The 20659-nt window shown below is 41.8% G+C and overlaps 1 protein-coding gene and 1 long non-coding RNA gene across 2 annotated transcripts in view; both read left to right on the plus strand.

The window, feature by feature from the left end:
- The window catches only part of LYPD6 (LY6/PLAUR domain containing 6), a 680840-nt gene that overhangs the window by 611328 nt on the left and 48853 nt on the right, over positions 1–20659 (plus strand). The gene's annotated exons all lie outside the window — the stretch shown is intronic.
- Positions 6774–9423, plus strand: LOC309536013. Its single transcript, XR_014221484.1, has 3 exons — positions 6774–6933; positions 7051–7149; positions 9236–9423. It is a non-coding gene; the product is annotated as an uncharacterized lncRNA (long non-coding RNA).

The raw sequence follows: 20659 nt of genomic DNA on the forward strand, positions 1-20659 counted from the left end.
AAAAATTTTGGTGATAAATTCTCCTTAGCGTAGATCACCACGCCTCTCTTTTTAACTCTGTCTGATGAAATAAATTCTTGGCCTAGTCTTTTGTTTATTAACACCTTCCTGTGGAGCCTGGTCACATGGGTTTCTTGCAAACAAATTATGTCCAAATTTTCTTTCTTTAAAATATGAAAAATCCTTTTGCGTTTTTCCGGGGAATTTGCGCCATTAATGTTCCAACTGTACAGCTGTAGAGACATCCTGTATCAATCTGTTGTTGCTCTTTATGGGGCGTCTTCTTTTTTATCCAAATCCAAGGGTGCTGGCTCTTTTCCAAGCTCTGGTGGAGGCCAAAGAGCTGCTGCTCCTTTCTGCAAGTCTTCTCCGTGGTCGTGTAGAAACTTCTGGCTGTCCTCTTTCGTTTTGATTTTAATCTTCTTTCCTTTGTAGTTGAATGATAAGCCTTGTGGAAACTCCCACCTGTACGGTATTCCGTTGCCTCTCAAAAGTCCAGCTAGGTCAGTGTAGTTAGATCTGAGATCCAATAGTTGTTTAGGGATATCCTTGTAAATTTGTGCTCTTCTGTCCTGGATCTCAAGTGCTTTGTTAAAATGTAGGTCAAGTAGCTTGTCTCTCTCCTGCTTAGTCCTTAAAATGATCAAACAGTCTCTAGGCCTGTCTTTCCTGGTAACTCTTCCCAGTCTGAATGCAGTTGTTATTTTAAAGTCTGTATCTTCCTTTATACCCCAGAATTTAGAAAATTCTGCTGTCAAGAAGCCGGTCAAATCCTCTTTCTCAATCTCTGGGATAGAGCGTAATCTTAAATTATTTTCCCTGTTTCTCAGTTCCACCAAAGACAGGTAGACCTGCTGGTCGCTGATATGTTTATGGAGCGGCCTTACCTCTCCTTTCAATTCATCCACTTTCTGAATTGCTTGACCTGCTTTTTCATTCGCAGCCTCGGCCAATTTCCGATTTTCAGATGTAGCGTCCTTTAGATTCCCAATGTCTTGTGCATGCTTAGCCACCTGTTCAGAAAGTTTGGTAATTGAAGATGTAGCTAAGTCAATTTTTGCCGTTTGGTCATCCACTTTTTTATTCAAAATTGCAAATTGTTGTAACATTTCCTCTAAAAGAGTGCTAGAACCCCCAGCTGCCATATCCTCAGTTGTTGACTGTTCAGCTTCCTTAGATGGGGTTGTTGTTGATGGTACAACTCCCTGTAAAACAGCAGGGACTGAAGATCTACGAGCCTGAGAGATCAGAGTTGTTTGTACCAATTGGCCTTTCCCTGCTTTCGACGCAGCTCTTGTTTTTGGTGGGCCACTCATTCCACACCTGTCTTTGGATTCAAGGTCAGGCTGTCAAGAATTCCATGGGAAAGACAGGCTTCAGAGTAAATAACCAAACCACAGAGAGTCAAAACAAAGTTGGTTCTCAGGAAATTGTAAATCCCAAACTCCACTAGGGGGAGTATTGTTACAATTCAGGAAAGAAGAAACAAAGTTTCAGTCGCCATTAAAGTTCCTGCAGTTAAATTAATTAACAATAGTCCTTAGAGAAGACCTTTTCCCTCTGGCAGAGCCCTCTCAATATTGCCACAATAGTTTCTCTGGAGGTGCAAGATACAGTTATTTAGTTGTATCCACCAGTAATGCCTCTAAGTATCCATTTCAACTTGTATATGTATCCGCAAAACAGCCTTTTGCCCCCTGCAAGCCCGGGACTGGGGTTTTTAAAGTTTTTAAAGTCCAGCAAAGGAGAGGGTCCCCAAGTAGAATGAACACAATAGCAAGAAGAATAAAGATAACTTGCCTTTCCCTTCAGTTTCCAACTTCACCAGACGTATGATACTTCCCGTTTTAAAACCCTTTTATATTGCTTCCAGCTTGTCAGTTCCTTTGCCTTTGATCACTAAGCACCACCGGGAGACGGACTTCCTTTTTCTTGTCTCCCGCTTTCAGCCAAATTCATAAATTTGTAATCCAATTTCAAACAACTCTTACTCACGAGTAGTTGATTTGTAATCCAATATTAAAGAAGAAAGGTCGGCGCTCATCCGTAACAGCCGCGCGGCTTCACTCCCGCAGAAAGAGCGATGAATCCACAGCACCGCTTCCCCTCCGCGCTTCCGGAGCCCCTTACGGGGTTCCTTCTTCGTTTTGGGGGTCGCTCTGGGTGCCCGCCGGATCCCACGGCCACGAGCTCACTCTGCTCGTGGTTTATCTTAGTGGGTCGTCGCTTTGCCGCAGCGAACGACCCTTTCCTGCGGAGCCCCTCTTCGCAACGCAAAGAGGACCGCCATTACTCGTTTCGCGCCGCCTCCGGAAGTCCCCACAAGTACCTCTAACTTTTGACCATACAATGACCCTTCCCACTTTCATTTTGCAAATTTAACAAGAAGAAAGTCTCTACTAGCAGACTCCGTGACCTTTCTGACATCTGCATTTCCAATGAAAGTTCCAACAGGCTCGCTCTTGTGTGTAAAAAAAAACAAAAACCCTACGTCACTACAAGAAGCCCTGTGGCTTAATATTAGGCAGGCCTTCTGCTTCTAAATACTCTTCATTCGTACATTGGGATACTAACAAGGATCCTTTCTTTAAAAAATTTAGCAATGGATAGTGCAATTCTAGTAATGGAAGAAACCAAGTAGTGCCCTTCCTCCTGATTCTGTTGAAAATTATTAATGTTGGCATTTAAAAAAACTGGACTGACAGCAGGTGTGGGGGAAAACATGTCAAAATAGGTGCCTGTGTCTTCTTTCGTTCCCTTGAGTACTCTGAATCTCAGCTGGGCTACGTAATAACTAATGCAATATAGAAGTTCTGCCTTATTTGTTTTAAAAAATATAGCCCATCTATGGCTGACATATTGGCCTCATGGCACATTGCAACATATTAAAGCTACTGCAAAAGAAGCCTCACCAGTTTCTTTCTAAAAATAATTTAAAACATAATTATTTTCAGAGTGAAAGGTTAAACGGTAAGTCCTCTATCCATTGCCCTTGCTAGGGCCAACTGCTATTGTCTTCTCTGCTCCCAGGATTATGTCATGCAGTGTCCATGGTCTTTTAAATCCTTTGCACATCTACTCAGTTCTACTGAAACCACATGCATGTCATACATTTAAAGCACTAATGATACCACTTTAAACAGCCATGGCTTCCCCCAGTGCCAAACAAGCTATAGCATAGGGCCCCACTCTTTTTGGGGCCCCCAAAAAATATACTTCTTAATTGTATTTCAGTTCAACAATTACTTTGAAAAAATACATATTTTGTTATGTGCAAATGGCTTTAGATACCTATTAGGTCCATAAATTACCATATAGCATATATTCAACACAAAAAAACAGCAACAATTTGTTGTTGACAAAGGACAGCTGGATATATAAAGGGCCCCATTACCTTTAGTAGCTTAGGGCCTCATCAATCCTAAATCTGGCCCTGGCTTCCCCCCAAAGAATTCTGGGAGCTGTAGTTTGTTAAGGGTGATGAGAGTTGTTAGGAACACCCCAATACCCTCCCAGAGATTCAATTCCCAAAGTGGTTTAGCCATCAACCCCTCTTCACAGGAAACTCCGCAGGCTGATAGTATATATATAAGTGTTAAAAGTCAGCATTTTATTTTTCCAACTCAGATTGATGGGCCTTTAGTATAATCTTTTCCTTCCAAACTTCTTTTTAAAAAATTACAAAAAGATACGACTTGACAGATCACTTTCCCATTATAGAAAACAAACCCTCTTAGATTTCCAGAAAAAAACATCTTTTTATCTGCTTTTAGTATGAAAAATTCAGGAATTAGATAGCTGTCCAAGAGTGAGAAATGTTAAAGCCAGGAATACAATGGTTGCATTAGCTACCATTTCCGATAGTAACTTCCCGAAAGCTGAAACAGACCTCTGTTGTTCAGTGCTGCTACCCTCCTGAAGCCAAAATGAGAATTTCAGCCAGATTGCATGGGTTTTTGATAAGGAGCCCCTGGCTCTTGGTTTCCTGCTATAAACTGAAATGCGATGAAGCTTCAGCTATCTCTCTATTGCTTTCCTGCTAAACCAGTATTTCAAAAGTGTTGTCTTCATGCATTGCCATTTGCTAAATTCAAATAAAGAAAAGTGCTCTGAAGCCAGTAACAATATTTTTAAGAGTCCAGTGCTATACCTATCTACCCAGAAGTAAGCTCGACAGGGTTTGTTCCCAGCTAAGTGGGTATAAGATTGCGACTGTAGACAGTCAAACAAATGTCTAGCAAGGGTGGAGAGCCTGTCATCCAACAGATGTTGCTGGAATACAAGTCCCATCAACCCTGGCCATTGGCCATGCTAACTAGGGCTGATGGGAGTAAGAGTTCAACAACAACTGGAGCACCACAGGATTCCCATTCCTGTTTTATAGATTAGGCTGCAATCATATAGCCGCTTAACTGGGAGCAAGCCCCACTGAACACCATTTTCTTAGCTGGTGGTCAAGAGTGCACTATGGGTTCTGGCTATGTCACAAAGGTAGCTATCACATTTTTATGGTTAGCCTTGAAGATGGAGGCAATCAGCAGTTGAATGGGTTGGGCTACCTGAACTGGGTGTATATTTGAGACAAACAAATTTATCTACTTATGTGTATATATTGTGTAAATTCTGCAATTACACAATATATGGTTAAGTCCAGTCAAAGGTGACTATAGAGTTGTAGCGCTCATCTTGCTTCAGGCCGAGGGAGTCGGGTGTTTGTCCACAGCTTTCCGGGTCATGTGGCCAGCATTACTAAACTGCTTCCAGCGCAACAGGACACAGTGACAGAAACCAGAGCACACAGAAATGCCATTTACCTTCCCGCCGCAGTGGTACCTATTTATCTACTTATACTGACATGCTTTCAAACTGCTAGGTTGGCAGAAGCTAGAACAGAGCAACAGGAGCTCACCCTGTTGTGGGGATTTGAACCACCGACCTTCTGATCGGCAAGCCCAAGAGGCTCCGTGGTTTAGACCACAGCACCACCTGCGCCCGCAAGTAGGAGCTGAGCTCAACAGCACTCTCCCTTCCTGCCATTTTCAGCAATTGCTATTCAGAAACATACTTGTTCCAATGGCATGAAGAACTGGAGAGCTGTAATGAGCTGGGTTCTTGACACAGAAAAGGAAAGCAGGGTAATTGAGGATCAACCCAGAGGGTGATTCTCTCTCTTTCTGTGCCATTTCTTCCAAGTCCATGGCCTCATGGAGAGTCTGAACCCTGGATAATGACTCCTAGTGAATATGCTGTGGTAATCCATGAACACTGGATGGAGCACTCAAAATTGAAGCCTGTCACAGATCCCTATGACCAGTAGCATATTTTTTATCAATATTTGCTGGAGGTCTTATAAGAATAAACATTTTTTTCTTCATGTCAAGAACTGACAGAAACTTCTGTTTCCTTGTTATCGGTCTCTGGTGAAGCTGCATAGTGCTCTTGGGTAATACTTAAGTAACAACAATGCTGTTTCCTTTTTTAATCCAAAATCTGTGAGACCCCCCCCCTTTTTTTTTTTAATGCAGAAAAACCGGAGTGTCAGCATGCCAGCAACCTAAGTTAGATATGTATCTCCTGCAGTTGCCATGGCAAATGTGGAACCACAATGATATCAATCTATCAGCAAAAACATTATCAGGCATTTCCTGTTAGTGGTCTTGTACCTTTCCAGTCAGTTGCTGAGCTAGATAAGAAGGCAGTTGCTTACATTTCTGGCAGGAGATCAGAGCAGTGGCAGGGTGCCGTTGTAGGCAATCATGAAATGTCACTGAGGAATCTGACAGTGGAATTTTTAGGTCAGAAAGCTCTCAGGCCCAGCAGGACACCGGTGAGGTACATTAAATTACCCTACCATTCTTGTCAGTTTTATTACACCCTTTCCTCGAAGCAACCGGTGGGGAACATAAGGATATTAGTGTCAATATTTTGGGTCATAAGGCAAAAAAAAGGAGCAAAGTGTTAAAACAAATGCAAATGAAATGAGAGGCTGCGTACACACCAGGCATTTAAACCAGGCATAAACAAACTCGGCCCTCCAGATGTTTTGAGACTACAATTCCCATCATCCCTGACCACTGGTCTTGTTAGCTAGGGATGATGGGAGTTGTAGTCCAACACATCTGGAGGGTCAAGTTTGCCAATGCCTGATTTGAAAACAAAGAATTCTGGGAACTGTAGTTTCTTGTGAGTGCTGAGGAAAACTACAGTTCCCATTATTTTTTTGCAGAGATGAGGGGATATGCTTTAGCTGTATAGTGTGTATGCAGCCTCAGTATTCATTCCCCCTCTAGGAATATTTGGAGTGCTGAGACTCTGATCAAAAGAGTTTAGAGTTTTAATACTTTATTCTCCTTACAGAATCAGGTCCATTCTAGAACTGAGGTCCTTTTCCTGAACAGGGACTATATTCATGTATTGTTTTTTTTGTTTTTGTTTTTACTAATACTAATACTAATACTATAGTTGCCCAGAGTGGCTGGGGAGGCCCAACCAAATGGGTGGGGTATAAGTAATAAATGATTATGATTGGAGGATGGGAGCTGGTCACAGCAGGAGGGGGTGACACCCTGGTTTCTTCATCAGCCTGGCTCATCTCAGCCTCTCAGCCTCCTTCCTCTTCTGGATTTCTCTCTGCCACAGCCTCTTCCAGCTCACTAAACCTCTTCAGCTTCTTCTCCCTCTTCTCCCTCTTCTCCCTCTGACCACTCATTGTCATCCCACCACCAGTCCCTGGACTCTGAACAGCTGGTATCCCCAGCTGTTGCCTCCCACTACTTCTCTGCATCCAGCCAGTCCATGACATCAACTTTAGTGTTTTCTTTGCGTTCCGTTTCCACGGGCTTCAGCCAAAGTCAGTCTTCAAATGGTTGGAGGAGGGGCCTTTCACTTGATAGAAGCTACAGTAATCAAACACTTCCAGATATGTGCACACAGGTGAGCAGGTGTGATTTTGCCTTGGCTAGACATTGCCCTTTGACTGTATCCTTAATGGGTTTGAAGTCATTGCCATAAACATTGACCTTAAAGCAATCCTGCATTTCACACTTTCAGCAGAGTGGAGCTGCCATTTGGAATTAGCAACACTCGATCTGTAGCGGGGCCAGGCAATGCTATCCAGCCTTGGGCAGCATCATGTCTTGATTTATGAAGGTGAGCCATGACTGCTTTATATGTGAGAAGTCCAGCTCCATCTCTGAGGGCTCCAGCAGCAAATTAGAACAACAGGGAGTTACTAGTGTCCTTCTTCATAGCTCTAGGCAGGAAATTGTAAAAAAAAAAACACAAAAAATGACAATCTCAAAGTTCACTACAAATGTCTCTCTTATTGGATGGTTTGATCAGGTCTGGAGGATGGCCCTGGATGAGGAAGTAATGGATCAAATTAGGTTGCAAAAGAGTTCAATTAAAACAGATTTATTTGTAGAAGCCAAGCACGCATTCTCAGTGGCAGAGGAACCCTTGCGGGGCAAACTGCCTGGTGCTGCATGCGCAACTTCCGTACAGACTGTGTACGTGCAACATCCATACGGACTGTGCATGTGCGGCAGCCCATACAGTCGCCGTGTGAGCGGCAGCCCATATGGATGCCATGTGGACGCAGTGCGAGTGGCGCCCACACTGACTGTGTGCACACCCTCTGCTGCTCTACAGCTGGGGGGAGGCAGTGGGCCATCTTGTCACGAACACCCAGGGCAGTGTCCAGGGTGACCTGCCCCCCCTTCATACGCCCCTGCGCATTCTTAGAGTATATGGTGCACTAATCCATATGGTCCTTCTGCTTCACCAGTGCGGTTTGGGAAATCTTAAGGATAGTCTAAATTTATAATATTGTGATAACTGTAATAAATGTGAAACGTTGTGTTGTGTCCCATGTGTAGTAACAGATTTTATTCTCCCATGAGGATAAAATCTGTCAAATCATGCCCTGGTCAGTGGATTACCATATACTTATACATGCTTATAGACAACTGGGGTAATGTTTAGAGTTTTCGGGGGGGGGTTGGCCTTTTTTGTTGTTGTTCCTTTTTAACTGTTCATCAAAATGGGTTGTGCTATAGTATCAGGAACATATTGCATCTCACCTTGATAAGAAGCCCATTCCAAAGTAACTGAAGTTTCCAAACAATCTTCAAAGGCAGTCACACATAAAGCATGCTACAAAAATCAGTCAATGAGTGATTTTTTTTAAAAAAAATGGACTGCTGCAGTCAGATTGAAAGGTTCCAGAAGATTGTTGAGCCAGTCTTAATTTCACAAAGATGCTCCTGGTTACAGCTGACGCCTGAAAACCCAGGTCTAAGGGTAGATCCAAGATTGTGTTTTATTCTGTTTTAATTGTGTGTACTGCTTTGGCAGCTTTAAGTGAAGGGGTCTACCAATCTGCATAGTAATAAGGGTGTAAACCAAGCTGTGCAGACAGGGATAGTGCTGTGGCTTGAGAGAATGTGGATTCTATTTGACAAAGGCAACAGCTGAGAACACGCTTAAGAAGCGGACAAATCAAAACAGTGCCACAGAACCACACTGGCATCAGTCTGTCATCAGCGTCATCCACATTTCAATTTATTTTGCTATTACTATTACTTATATCCTGCCGTTCGGGATAGGAACATAGGAAGCTGTGTTATAAGGAGTCAGATTATTGGGCCATCTAGCTGGGTAAGGTAAAGGTAAAGGACCCCCAGATGGTTAAGTCTAGTCGAATTCGACTATGAGGTGCAGTCCTCATCTCCGCTTTCAGGTCGAGCAAGCCAGCGTTTGTCCACAGACAGGTTTTCTGGGTCATGTGGCCAGCATGACAAATCACTTCTGGTGCAAGAATGATGAGTGCCAGAATGCATGGAAATGCCATTTACCTTCCTGCCTCAGCGGTACCTATTTATCCACTTGCGCTGGTATGCTTTTGAATCGCTAGGTTGGCATAAGCTGGGACAGAGCGACAGGAGCTCACCCCATTGTGCAGATTATGATCAGCACCATCTGCACTGTCAGACAGTGGTCTTTCCTAGCTTAACTTGGAGATGCTGCAAGTTTAACCTGCAGCTTTTGGTATGCAAAGCAGAGCAATGACCCTTCCCCTAAATACAATTTTTTACAAGGCACCTTATGAGAAACATTAGAATTCTTTTAAAGTCACAGCAAATAATGTCAACAAATAAAGTCATCAGGATATGGCTGCTGAACTTGGAGACACCATTGTAGGGTTAGCAACCACTTCTTGATTCTCTTAGGTCAGCTTTTGCTGGCAGGAAACTCTATGGCGGGAGCCACGCCTCAAATCTGTTCGCTTTTCAGCTCAACTTTTTTTGTTTAGAACAGTAGAACTCTTCTCACTTTGGAACATGGCTCAGGAGCAATCTGGAAAACACTCAGACTCAGCGCATATGTACATATCCGCCGGGGGCCAGGAAACAATTTCACACTTAGCGCCAAAGAGCTTCTGACATTTTGGTGTGTAATTACTATACACCACCAAAGCCTAATATACTCGATCTATAGAGAATACTGCTTATGGATCAACGACCTGAGCATTCCCAACGTGGCTTAAAGGAATGTGCCCTGCATTTATTCCTTAAAATAAAATAAAAAAGCTTCCTTTGAATGCACATAGCTATCTTTCAAAGAGCATGAAAAAGGTCATTGGGCCTCATGGGTAACTGAATAATACAGCCGCTCGCATAAACAAGAAGTGTGTAGAATGGAAGAGCAAATTTTCACTGATGACGGCAATGATATCATGCAATACTATAACAATTAGCACTTTGCAATCATATTGAAAAGTCTGCTAAAGCCAATAGAAGGCTTTTGACTCCAAAGTAAATATTTGAACAAACTTTATAGCAGCTCCAATGATGCTTTCACTTTGATGAAAAGCAAGCATTTGGGGGTAGAAGCATCACTGATAGCACCAGAGGAGAGGGGCATAGAACAATAACTCACACCCCCAAACCCCACATTAGTTAGCCCATGTAGTTACTAGAGGAAATGAATTTTTCACCTACGAATTATAAATTAATCTTAAACTTGACAGTAATACAATGCTGCAACCTTAAACATGTTTGCTCAATTCCATTAACATCTATAGGACTTCCTTCAAAGAGAATATGTTTTAAAATGGGAGTATTAGTGTTAAATGCAATATTATTTCTCTTTCAAAAATCTGACATATGGGGGAAAGCAGTTCACTGGTCTGGGATGCCAACCTACGTTGGTTCTGGGGATCTTGAGTACCCGCTGTAGTTCCTTCAACAAAGTGCACAGTTCAATGAGGAAAAGTTAAGTGACTCTCTCAAAACATAAGATCTCTTTTTTGCTTCTTCCGCTACATTACTTAATACTGTAGAGATTTTTTATTCTAATTTCCTTGAACAAGTTGTTTTCAACATATTTCAATTTTCTTTCTATTAGCCTCCTTCCCAAATGCTTGATTTAGAACACAAACACCTTGTGCCTTTACAAAACTCAAGGTGACATCTCCATCACTTCGCAACACTTTTGTTGCTAATGGATAACTAGTGAGCAGTCATCAATGTGCGGCTCAGGCAAGGACATGCTGCTCTTCAAGTTATAAATATACCTCTGACACAAGTAGTTGCGAAATGATTCACTTTGAAAGGAGTCATAGGCATACAATCTGCACTGCATTACTTATGTCACAAAATCTGTTTCTAAATCTGCCGGATTCAGTTGCCACCTGATGATGGTTCTTATATTTGCTATTTTCCGTGCTTTTTGCTTGACATTTATATTTTCCGTTTGCCGTTCTTTCTAGTAAGAAGTGGCATATCAATCACCAAACAGATACTATTCCATAAAGTTAGGTAAGGATCAGAGGGAGCTAACTGTGAACCGTAGCAATTTAATGGAACCAAAATGAAAGAATATGGTGGTTCTGAAGCAGGATACTTAATGACACTCAAATTAGACAGGAAAGTCCTCATTTGTGGGAAATGAAAATTGTAGACAGTGCCCCAAAGCTGTGGAATGCCTGTACCAAAAGAATGTAAGCCATTGCTAAGTAAGCAGTTATTTCAGCATGTTTTTGTATGCTGCTTCTGTGCATTATTTGTTGGTCTTAGCATCATTTAACATCATGTTTCTAATTATATGATACAAATATCACGATACCTTTTTTAAAACAAGGAGTAACAATAAGAGATTGGAAATAAGACAGAGATAATCCACTGATTCTTTTAAATTACAATGTCTGCAGAAGCATAGTTGCCAACAGCAAACATTTATCCATTTTAGCCAACATTTATCCAAACATTTTAAACATGGCATCTATTCTCTTGATATGATTGGCTTACCCTGAAGATTTTAGATGGTGTGGACCATTCCATTATTGCAAAACCTAAGCAACATGTTGGCTTATGTTCGCTTATGGTTTGATGGCCAACTGATTTTCAGAGGGTCAGGACCAAACCCATTCCATAATCAGAGTGTTATGCAAAATACGTATCACCAATGAAACTCATTTATTGTCTTATGGGTGAGTTTAGCACCCTGTCGAAACCATAAATGTATTTCATCCACTGGTTATCATCAAGCAACATGCTGAAAGCTAAACTGATGGCATAAATCTGGGACAAGGTACGTGTGAACTATACAGGGACCCATATCTTTTCCCCTACGGATGGGTTGGGGGGGACATCTGGACAATGATTTTAAGCACATACACGCGAAAAGGCAGGAATGGAAGGGTCCTTTCAGGGAACCTTGAAAGGGCTAACACAGAGTTTTCCACTTATCAACCTTTTCCCCTGTAGCTCTCCCAGGAGATTCAGAGAATGAACCTGGGATATTTTGCATGCAAAGAATGCGCTCTGCCATGGAGCTATGATCCCTCCCCAATGGGCCAAGGGGGCTGGGATTGAAACCCACATGCATAATAGATTAGGAAGACACTGACATCACCTTTCAGGCACATACTGAGGGTGGGGTGCTCCCACATCCGTCCCCTTTGTCAGTTTCACTTCCCTGCTTTTGACAGCTCAAGTGAAATTAGCAAGTCTCCTTTTAATGTGCTCGGGCAGCACAGGAATTCTCCCCCAAAAGCCAAAGTAGTCTCCTCCACAGTACGATATTCACCTCTTTGGGCTGGATCACACAAATCCAATATGTGGTTGGCACAGTGGAGCACAGTTGCCCTGAGCGCAACATTTTTAGGGGTGCAAAACTCCAACATCCGGTGATGCCTCAATACAGCTGTGCACTTCTGTTGCTGGCTCCATTGAAAATGGCTTCTCCATGCGAACCAGGAAGTGACCTCTCCAGACAACAGAATGACTCTTCTTATCTCTGTGGCTGCGATCTGACGGGTGATGTGGATGCTGTTAGGCAGTTGAGTGGGCATGCGTACTCCATCTGTTTCCCACCCACCCATCTTTCGTCACGGCCCTGGACACTGGCAACCCATGGTATGGCACTGGGCTAGCCTGCTTTGCAGAATCCCACACATAAACCTCCCGTTACTCTGAATATTTGTACGTCATTTGTCACTGAGCATTTAGAAGTCATCAGAAAGAGTAAGAGAGAGGGAGGGAGGGAGAGATTACTACAAGCAAGTACTTCATCGCTAGCATTTCAGGGTTGTTGTTTTTTCTACACTGCAATCAAGTCAATTCACTTTAAATAACTGTTTTCTCCGTCTGCTCCTTAAATCTTAATATGTGGGTTTCCACCGTAAAAAGAGGAACAACAAGTAAATCAAGCAATTAATCACTTCAGTCTATGAAATGGCCTGTAAATCACAAACCTTTTATAGTCATAGATTTTTGAACTTCGGCCCAAAAGCCTAAAGATTGACTTCAGTGCCATTAATCTTAAAATAGGCAGTTCACATATTTCTCTAAAGATTTCAGCAGCGAACCCAGACAGAAAGAGCCAGGTGTGCTCTATTACAGAGCTACAGATATTGGAGAAATGGAGGAGATGAAGTGCCAAAGCCAACATCATGATTTTTTGAAGTAACTTGACTATTAGTGTTTATTTTACTTAGAGACCACTTTATGATATCTGCTGAGGAATGAAACAAAGGCAGTGAATCTTTAGATATCTAGTATCTAACAAAATACATTCCCAGCCCTTAAATGAAGAGCTTTGCCTTGTATTGCATTTCTCTAGCTTATTAAAGGCACATAAAAACCTGTGCTTTTTCTTCATCGAAAGACTCTAAAAGTATAAACCAAAGTGGACTGTTGACATGAATTGTGGGTGCCACAGTGTGGCTGTAGAAGGGAAGAGGTGCACTGACATTTTCTCTTTTGCACCTCTAAGAAACCTCCCAGGGCCAGCTCTATCATTGGATAAGGAAACGCAAAGATAGAACATGGTCCCCCCCCTCTCTTTCTGTCTATATCAGAGGGCATAACACAGGGAAGGGGGGGTTAAAGAGAAGCAACAAGAGTGGGGTGCCCATGACGCTGTCTCAAAATTCCAGATGATTCCAGATGAGGCAACAGGTGCAAAAACTTTGGTGATCCCTGAGCATGGCATTTGCAAAGCCAGCTTACAGAAGCAACATAATTTGAAATAGTAAGCATACTCTATTCTATTCACTTTGCGGGGGAGGGGGGGGACAACCACTAATCACTTTCATGTAAAAAATGCACAATGCAATATACACTCATTCATTAAGCAACCACAAAATCAATCACTGAAAGCAGCGATAATAATAATCTTCAAATCTGAACCAGTTTTTTGGGTAGGAGGCAATTTTATGTACATTTAAAAAAATTAAATACTGATTTTTGTGAGAAGGGCTCAGAGAGCTCATCCCGATAGCAGGATGAAGCACACAGATATCTAGACAAAGTGGGTATTTGATTTCCCAGACAAATATATTTTCTCACTATCATTCTTACTTGATTGATCTTTTTTTATAATAAATAGGAGCTAAATATATCTAGAAAAAACGTGCAGTGTTGTGCTAATGGAGATTTTATCCCTTTCCTATTAAAGAGGCAGAAATTTTCTCCCTCTTGCCCGTGTTATTAATTATTTGTTCCCCATTTTTGTCAATTGAGATGTTGTTTTAAAAACATAATTTAAAAGAGCTTACAGTGCGACATTTCAGGGAAGGATGAAAAAGCACTTATAAAAAGAAACAGCTTTGACAGTATCGGTCAACGTGGTCTTAGAATATCATATTGAAATCATACGATGCTCAGATATACATGTCAAGCCCTAAGAATCACGTATTCGTAGAATGACAAATGAAATCATAGTTATTACATAAGGGCAGCAAAATGATGATGATGCCTAAGGTTTTTATGAGCTAAGATTTATGGTTCTCATAGGTGGTTAAATAAAGAAGGTAAGTTTGGGAGCAATCCATGCTCCAGTGGGCTTCTACTTTGTTTACACAAGTGGATTTGGCAAGCAAAAGGCATTATCTGTGAGGAAAATATGCAGTGCTGAAGGGATAAATCAGCATATTTTTAGGAGGGGATGTGAAATACATGAAAGCAGCATTTCTTTGACAAAAATATTTCTTCACTGGATGCTTTCGTGCTTCCTACTTATTTCCAGCACACCAAGGGCCCAAAAATATGAATAAAATGAAAGGAGAAGCTTCAAGCAAGCTGCAAAGCAAGCCATAAATGTACAGATGTCTGACCAGTATCTTCCCCCTTGAAACTAGAGATGAATAAGAAATTCCATTCAGTTCACATTTTAAAGGCAGATCTACCAAATTCATACTTTCTGAAACCATACATGCCTCTCAGCAGTCAATCAGCCTGACAGCAGCATCTTCCTGCTTCCTTTGATATGGGCTGCTGGGAAGTAGAAGATGGGCCTGTATTATGGCGCCCACATATTATGGTGCCCATAACAGAAGGCCCCAGATTCAGTCCCTGGTATCTCTACCCAGGGCTTGTAGTGACTCCTGTTGCAAATCTAGGGGACCTCCTGCCAGACAGTATACAATACTGGGTTTGATTGGTCAATGGTCTCACTCCGTTTAAGGCTGAATTTACACTGCAGTTTGTTCCATTTTCATGACATATCCATAACCAGTGCTTTTTTTCTATATAAAAAAAACACGTTTAGGGGTACTCTCATTTAGACTCAAGAAAATCACCAAATTACTGTACCCAAGGGGCTGTGATGATGAAAAATAGTTATTTTCCTACTCATATTGAAATACTGCCCCTCAATGAGGCCCAACTTTCATCAGTAATACATCCACATTCCACACTGCTTCACACATTAAATGCTCGCTTCCGTCTGTGACTCAATAAACACCGGGAAAGGAAATGAAGCCGCCATTGGGGGTAACAACAGAACTGACGATTCATCGTGCTAGTGAAGAAACTAATTTTTTTTTTACAAATTGTTTCTTCTCCCGTTAGATTCATAAAATGTTTAGGGGTTTGTGTATCCCTGCGTCCCCCCAGAAAAAAGCACTGTCCATATAATCTGCACATTATAACTGAGCTTTCACATGATGCAAAAGCCACTTCCAGAAATTGCAATTAATGCAGGAATGAGACCAAAATCCTGCTATTTTATTCTCCGTGCTGATTACAAACAGATTTTTATTCCTGGAAGCAAATAACATGGAAATGATTGCTAAACTTGTGATATAGTCTGCAATATTTCCAGAAATAGCTTTTACATCATGTAAAAGCTCAAATATAAATGCAGAAATTAATGGCACAAGCCACTGTGTGAATGCAACATAAGACAGCTTCCTCTGTCCCTCTGAGTTCTCAGGCTTCAAGCAAGAACAGATACTGCTGCTTTCTAATACAATGTACTGTAACTGTATATTTCAATATAAAGAATGATTGAGGCCTGGAGCCTCTAACTCAGGCACCACCAAACTCAGGCAGATGTTTTGGGACTACAGTCCCCATCATCCCTGACCACTGGTCCTGTTAGCTAGGGATGATGGGAGTTGAAGTCCCAAAACATCTGGAAGGCCGAGTTTGGGGATGCCTGCTCTAACTAGTCAGGCATCTTAACAACAGCAAGAGGTTCTTTTTCTCACACTGCCTCTGGAAGGCAGGTCTCTCTCTCTTCCCCCATCTACAATTATTAACTTTTCACCATCCACAGTACTGCTGCATATACTGTATATCATATTTCCCTGGGCTTGAAAATACTTAAAATCTCTCCACGTTTTATTCTGTAGTGTACACAAGTTGGTGAAAGCCCAAAGCTATACAGTTCATGGTGGAAAATATATATATCTTCAGAATCTAGGCCTTCTTATTTCCCAGGAACAAACTGGGGAGTTGTGCGGGGCAAACCCGCCCATATATGAACGAGTCTGCAAGTTATAGACATTCTGGCCCCCTCCACATCTTGCTGACAGGCCTGCTGCACAACTGGGTAAAACATGAATTACAATCAGACAAGCCAAGGCCTCAGGAGATGTCAGATGAATTCCTACTTGAAAATTGCATTTGGCAGGAGAGCTAAAATTGGACCAGCTGCAGATGCTGAGAGGAACACCTAGCTTTGGGGCAACCAAAGTAAGTCTCGAAGGAAGCACACAAACACAGAACTCCGAGAAATTAAAAGTTATGGACATGATAAATTACTTCCTTCACTACCTCTACGATTGCTATTTTGGGATAAAATATAAAAAATGGAAGGATAAAACTGGAAGCATGCATAAACCAATTCAGAAATAAACCTAGAAAACCTGGGAAGTCTTTATTAGTGGAATGTCGGGTGTACCAACTAGAGAAGCACGGACATACGAAATAGGCAAGCAAATGAGAGGAGAGCATCTTGGGAATGGCTAGGACTTAATAAAAACTTATGGGAGCAGGAATAAATTGGTGTTCAGAAAGGAATGGCCCCATCTAGATTTTAGATTGCAGATATGTACTAACATCGTCTTGGGTTTATGGAACCAGGCGAGAAGGTGGTTGTGTAATTTCTCAGTTGCGTATATTGCTGCAATGGCATCCTAGATGCCTAATATATTCTGTACACAAATCCTCGAAGAGGAACCACGTGAATCTACTGCAACTGTTCCAAGAAGTCTTTTTTTAAAAATGGAGATCTTGCCCCATCTGCATGCATATTGGAATTGTTTTTAGAAGTTTGAATTGTTTTTTTATCTCCCGTGTTTTTGCCTCCCTGAGCTCTTTCGGGAGGAAGACTGGTATAGAAAGGAAATAAATAAATAGTATCTAAAGCAAAAGTCATGTGGCAACTTAATACTAATGGATGTCTTGTGGCACAAGCTTCAATGTGAATTTACCTGCATCTCATGCCTATGAAAGCAACAATACCGTTGGTACTTTTAAAGCAGGCATTCCAAATGCATAGCCATGTTAGTCTGCTGAAGCCAAAACAAAGGGAGACTTAGTGGTAACCTGAAGGTGAACAAATGTATTGTGGTATAAGTTTAAGTTGGCCAGCAGCACCTGCTTTGTCAAAGGCATTTGAGGAACTGAGTTCTGGCCTGCAAAAGCTTCTGCACACTAAATTTAAGGCTTAACAAAACTCAAAGCTAGGTCAATCTTTGGTTTTATTTGACCCATCAGTACAGTAGGGAAGGGACAATAGTTCCCAATTTCAATAGCTGTGTACAATTGACACTGGGTCAAAGAGGTTAACACTGCCTTGCTCGCTATGAATCACCTGTATTTTGGGAGAGCCTCTGGGATATTTTGGTGGCTGCTTCTGCATCCACTGGCAGATTTTATTTGCTTCCTTTTCCCATTGCTTCAAAACAAAGGCATCAGCTTTGGAGAGGCTTGTGGGTTTTTTGGGCACAGACCTTCAAAAGTTATTTTGCTGTTTGAGTAGTCTCTCTGTTATCCGTTACAAAGAAACATTTGTGCATTTCATTCCTTGGGCCATCTTGTTCTTTATCCCTGTCTTCACAATTGTGTTACTTTGCAGATAACAAAACTGGATACATAGCATACCTGAATAAAAAGCCTTTTTCATACTAGCACAGCCTTGCTTTATGTCTGTGTGTTTGGGGGGGGGGTTAAGCCAAAGTGAACCACTTTTTAAAAGGACATGTCATTGTGGTATGGCATATGAAAAGGGAGAAACCAGCTACTTGTTTGTTTACTTGTTTGCTACCACCCAGAGGTTATTGTCTCACTTTTGTCGTGCCAGAGGTGTCATCCTTGGATAACCTTTTACCAAACTGTGTTTTTGGGGGGGTTTCAGCCTACACACCCTTGCTAGTTTAGATTGATTGCCTACAGGTCATTCTGTTTCTCTATGAATCATAAATTGACTATTGAGTAAACAGCCCTGCTATTGTTTACTGGATCACGTGACCTGGGGTGCTACTTAAAAGGTAAGCCAAAATTTCCTATATATGCTACTTCAGCCTATTATTCATTTTTTTTATGGATCAAGAAATCAGAGATATGGTATGAATTCAGGATTTGTTGTCCCAAGAGAACTGATTAGCCTATGATAAACTACTAACTGACCTCTCAAATAATAATACTGCAATCCTCAGTAATAATTTTATATATTTATTTATTTATTTAAAAAAAATTATTACTTTGTTTCCACGCATATTCTTTAGTATTTCCCTAAAAATCACACAGAAACAGATGGAACAAACTTAGTCTTGTCCCCATTCAGAACTGGGTAAGACCATACCTTAACGGGTCAATCCCTAAAAGCAGGGTAAAAATGGGTTCCCACAAACTGATAATGGGAATCCTAACCTTTCATCAGTATAGTTGTACTGATTAAGACATTACTTCCTCTGTGCAGCTTTGTTCATTGGGACTGTCGGGATCTCCTCTCGGCCAAGCTGATAAAGCTCATCTTCCTCCGGCCGAGTCCTTCAGAATTGCCTCTGACGTGATTAACGACCTGAGCCTTTGATGAGCCTCAGGCACATTCCCATTCAGCAGAGTTTCCAGCACAGGGAAGAGACGAGAGGTTTGGGCTACATCGCAAAGAGTTTTATTTTCCTAACTACACAGACAGAAAACACATCCTCTCTCTGTGAAAGCAGAGAGCAACTGGAACAAAGGAACAAAGGAACAGGAAACCAGTAACGTAAACAGAGTCCTATGACTCTAAGCAGCTGCACAGTGGCAAACAGAAACTAACAGGGACACCCCATAGTCTTTGGGCTATGCATTGACTACTATGCTACCTAAATCTATGCTTAAACTGCTGGTCATGCACCCTCATGAGTAACCCCGGCAAAAGCCCCATTAACGTTCACAAGACTCGTACAAGAGAATAGACGAGGTGCTCTTTTCCTTAAAAGAAGGAAAGGTTGCACTTGGTCTAAAATCAAGTTACAAACCAGGCCTGTGTACTTGCTACTTTTTTTGTCATGTAGAATTAAAAGCCTATGGTGTCTTGCAAAGAAGTACTTCAGCATTTTGGATCAAATCTTCCTCTGACTTCCAGCAGCTATAATAGCCCCTTTACCATATCCAGGTAGTCCAGATAGCAGAGTGCATAAACATTCACGCTCCGGTCCATTTTTAACCATCTCTTTTATACAATTTAGACCATGCTGAGAGAATGATTCAAGTCAGCATATCTGCCTGACGCATCAGATTCAGCCGCCATAGCAACACCCGTGTGAAACAAGGACTGGCTCAAAATGCAAGGCCATAGCTATTATGCTACAATTGTTGGCTCATAGGAAGGAGAAGGAGAAGAAAGCTTTACAAACCAGTAACTGAAAATTCAGTCGTGACTAATTTACAAGTGAGCAAACCATTTTCAGGAAGAAGCTATACCATAATAACTCCCTTTGCCATTGCGGTTCTGAAGAGATGAAAACTATTTAAATCCCACATAAACCCTTAATACATAATAAAATAGGGATGGAATAACCTGGGCATCAAACTGGTACAGAATATCTTGGGTGTTATTTATCAGCAGCTTGCAGATCCAGGCAAATTCTCATGTGATATTTGTCACCATTCATGAGCTCTGACATTGGAGCCTAGGGTAACTCCTAACCAGAAGGTGCCCCTCTTCAACCTAGATATATGAGAGCTGGCTGTGTCTATAGAGGAGGAAGGAGGGAGCACATATTCAAAGGAACCTTATTTTCAATTAAAAGTGCACAGGTTCTGGGGCTGAGTTCTGGTAATAATAATATAATAATAATAATTTATTATTTATACCCCGCCCATCTGGCTGGGCCTCCCCAGCCACTCTGGGCGGCTTCCATAAAAACCAAAAATACAATAAAATATCACACGTTAAAAACTTCCCTGAACAGGGCTGCCTTAAGATGTCTTCTGAATGTCAGGTAGTTGTTTATCGCTTTGACATCTGCTGGAAGGGCGTTCCACAGGGCGGGCGCCACTACTGAGAAGGCCCTCTGCCTGGTTCCCTGTAGCTTTGCTTCCCGCAATGAGGGAACCGCCAGAAGGCCCTCGGCGCTGGACCTCAGCGTCCGGGCAGAATGATGGGGGTGGAGACGCTCCTTCAGGTATACTGGGCCGAGGCCGTTTAGGGCTTTAAAGGTCAGCACCAACACTTTGAATTGTGCTCGGAAACGTACTGGGAGCCAGTGCAGGTCTTGGTGTTGGGAAGAGGTTCTCAAATTAGGACCTTTGAGACATATGCATCTAGTGGTGGGTCAAAGTAATATATGCTGCTACAGTTTGACAATAAAATAAAAAAGATCACATAAAAACCATTAGATGCCTTGATAGCATAAAGATAAATAACCCCTGGA

This window comes from Podarcis vaucheri (genome assembly GCF_965113315.1).
Source record: "Podarcis vaucheri genome assembly, chromosome: 1".
NCBI lineage: Eukaryota > Metazoa > Chordata > Lepidosauria > Squamata > Lacertidae > Podarcis > Podarcis vaucheri.